At 32.2% G+C, this 3664-nt stretch overlaps 1 long non-coding RNA gene across 2 annotated transcripts; it reads left to right on the forward strand.

Moving 5' to 3' along the window:
- Positions 1 to 222: 222 nt before the first annotated feature.
- LOC136069609 (uncharacterized) lies at positions 223 to 3262 on the forward strand. 2 transcript variants are annotated; one of them, XR_010630841.1, is made up of 3 exons: positions 223 to 298; positions 1838 to 2345; positions 2436 to 3262. It is a non-coding gene; the product is annotated as an uncharacterized LOC136069609 (long non-coding RNA). The 2 variants fall into 2 exon arrangements; XR_010630842.1 differs by having other exon boundaries at positions 1895 to 2345.
- The last annotated feature ends 402 nt before the right edge of the window (positions 3263 to 3664 follow it).

Raw genomic sequence — 3664 nt, forward strand, 5'->3', positions numbered from 1 at the left:
GTTCTTTCTCTCTCCTCTAGATTTCTTTTTCTTTCTCATTCTCTCCGTTGCTTTTTTTTTTTTTCTCTCTCATTCTCTTATTCACTTTGTTGCTGTTACTTCTTTTTTTCTCTCCGTTCTTCTCCGCTCTTCTCTGCCCACAACCCAAGAAGCAACGCCCACAACTCAAGCTGTTGCTTCTTTTTTTCTCTCCGAGTCCCCATGTCCGCTCTTCTCCGCCCTACAACATTGGGGCCGCCCCCTTTATTCTATGCTGAAACAATCCTGGATTTCTCTCACAAAAGCTGAAATCAAACTGGTATGCCAACTTCAATCATTTGAAATCATATTTCTAATTGGCTATTTTTTGAGTTTAGAAAAATGGGTTTCTGGGTGGATATCATATATGATGTTCCCCTATTTATTGTTTTTGGATATCATATTTTTGGGTTTCTGGGTTTCTAGTTTGCTATAATTTATTGTTCCCCTGTTTTTGATTCTTGGTGGATACCATATATGATGGGTTTGTGTTCCGTTTGCTATTGATTTGGATTTTGGGGTTTCAAGGGGATAGGGTTGATTGTTTGTTTCCTCTTTTTATTTTTGTATTTGAAGAAATTATATGAATAATCTTGGCAACTAATTCTTTGTTTTATGCTTGTGTTCCCAATATTTTGTACTGAAATTGAACACGCTCACCACCTATTTGATGAAAGTCCTGAGTGGGTTCTGTTTTGATATAAATCAGTGCTAATAAGAAAATTAAGATTAATTGTTTTGTGTGTCATGTATATGGTGCATTTGTAACTATTGGTTAGATTTGGAAGAGCTATTTAAGATATTTATTTCGTAATTTGGATTTGTGTTTGTGTTTGTTCCCCTATTTTTGATTCTTGGTGGATACTGTATATGATGGATTTGTGTTCTGTTTGCTATTGATTTGGATTTTTGGGTTTCAAGGTTTGGGAAATTTGTGATAAATCTATAGAATTCATCTGGGTTTTGAATAGATAATTGGGAAATTTGTTATGAATGAAGGTTATGAATTTGGAGATAAGTGAAAAGTAGTATGATTTTACATGTTTGGACTTCAATGGTTTGTTTTTCATACAATTGTCTATTCAAAATTCATTTTTTAGGAATTAAAGAATCTATTTTCTTGTCTATTAGGAAAGTAAAACTATTTTTTTAAATTTATTTTATAAATTAACCCGATTATTTTCTTGACATTTTAGAAGCTGCTTTGGTCTGAAACAGAGGAACCCTATTTTTGATGGATCCATTGTTTTAAAAAATATATATTTTGCTCTGTAATATTTTAATAATTATAAATCAATTGGTTATTCTTGTTCAAAAATTAGGTTTTTGTGAAAATTCAATCTAGACTCTAGAGTATTCTGATGAATGTTGAAAGGAAAATATGCCTTCAATATATATCCTATATCAGTATTGAAGTCCAAACTTTCTGCATGTACAACTTAGCTGTCCAGGTAGCTAGATGCTTCTGCTTTTGCCAAATCTCTAATTCAGGCCAAGTATAGTATAAATTAATGATGTGGAAAATTTTGCAGTTGGGAATAGTTCATTGTATAGGTTTGTTTTCATTCAATGACCAACAAATTTGCAAGGTTGGGGGTTTTGCCAAACATATTTAATTACCATCAAAACTCAAAAGCCATTAAAGGGATAAACATATATTTTCTTAGTTACAAATATTGGCCTGCAAAATTAAGTACTTGAGCTAATAGATAAGTGATACCAGGACCTAATTTACCATTGGTTTCAATATATGATCTACCTGAGGGGTTTCTGCAGGGTGTGAAATCAGCCTGAGTGCGTTTGTTTTATTTTTTTTCAGGTTGTGAAACTTGTCTGAGGGGTTTCTTATAGTATACTTTATTAATTTTCTTGCTAGGGATGGATCCGCATATTCCAGGAGCTATATCTTTCACTGATTTTTTAGAAGATCCTAATAATGAATATGTGATAGGATCTTCACATATAAGTGGTGAAGATAGTGTTCAACAAGCTCAAGTATTCAGCCAAATGTCTCCACCCGAGGTTGAATCCATAGCTAAGAAATCACAACGCGGTGCCTACTTCTCCATCCAAGAAGACAATCTTCTTGTGTCTGCATTTCTTAATGTTAACCAAGATGTAGTGCAAAGTACTAACCAAAAAAAAAAGGAACTTATTGGAAAAGAATTACAGACTTCTACCACAAGTGGAAGACCTTTGAGTCTACGCATACTCAAACTTCTCTAATGAATCGGTGGTCAACAATTCAACAATGCACCAATAAGTTTTGTGGGTATTTGTCACAAATTGATTCAATGAATCAAAGTGGTATGACCGAGGAAGGCAAGGTACATCTTACAAAACATATATGTGCTAGTTTGATAATTTGTTTCAACTATTTCAAGATATTAATTATAATATATTTGTTAATTTTTCAGCTTAATAAGGCAAGACAACAGTATCAAACATTCCAAGGTTCCATATTTTCATAAGAACATTGTTGGAATCTTTTGAAGCGCTCGCCAAAATGGTTGCATACTATTCAAGAGCATAGACCAAAAAGAGGGAGACTTGAGATAACATCTTCATCTCCTACTCTAGAGCCAATAGATTTAGAGGATGAAGATATCCCACATGTTCCTAATGTATTGGAGAGACCACCAGGCAAGAAGGCTGAGAAAGAAAGATTGAAAAAACAAAAGAGCAAAGAAGGTACATCTTCAAATATGGAAGCCTTATTAAATGTCATGACGGAAGAAAGAAGAAAAATGAATGAAATGAAAATAGCTGCTATTGAAAAAGGACGTCTTGCAAACCATGAGCAAGAGATGGCACGAATTCATCTCGAGGATAGAAAACTTACAGTGGCACAAATGAAAATGGAATTGGAAATGGAAAAATTGAAAGAGGATAGGGAAATAGAAAAATTGAGATTGGAGAATATGAAGGAGGAAAAAGAGATTATGATGATGGATGTAAGTGCGTTGCCTCCAATGCAACAAGAATATATTCATCAATGCCAAATGGAAATCCTTGAAAAGCGAAGGAATTAGATTGACATGGGGTGCTCTTGTTTTGTATAGTTAGGAGAGCACTTTAAACTTATTTTGTTGCAATGTGATCAAACTGACTAGAATATATAGGGTCACTCATTTTTTTTTTTTTTTTTTTGTTGCAATGTGATCCCACTGACTAAGGATAGTAGTTGTTGTTATCTACTATTATTTGATGTATTAGAACATTTGTTTTTTACATTGCAAGTAGTCAATAGATTTGATACTATTGTCATTTAAACTTTGCATTAGAAGATTATATATATCGAAAAATATGATCATTGCAATATTATTTATATTGAAAAATGTATGATCATTGGAAAAATATGATTGTTGAAAATTTATGATCATTTGAAAATATGATCGGATAAATAAAATAGTTGAGAAATATGATTGTTGCAAAATTTGAAAATGTTATGAAATTTAAAAAATATAGCTATTGGGAATTTGAAAAATATAGCCATTAGGAATGAATAAAGGAAGAATAAAGAAATATTAAAAAAAGAATAAAGAAAGAATAGAAAAAGAAGGAAGAAATAATATTTAAATGAGATAGAGAATCTGTTGGAAGTGTATTTGAAAAAGTAGGTAGGTAAAAGCTAAATGTCACTGTT

The sequence above is a fragment of the Quercus suber genome, unplaced genomic scaffold, assembly GCF_002906115.3.
Source record: "Quercus suber isolate HL8 unplaced genomic scaffold, Cork oak 2.0 scaffold_179, whole genome shotgun sequence".
Lineage (NCBI taxonomy): Eukaryota > Viridiplantae > Streptophyta > Magnoliopsida > Fagales > Fagaceae > Quercus > Quercus suber.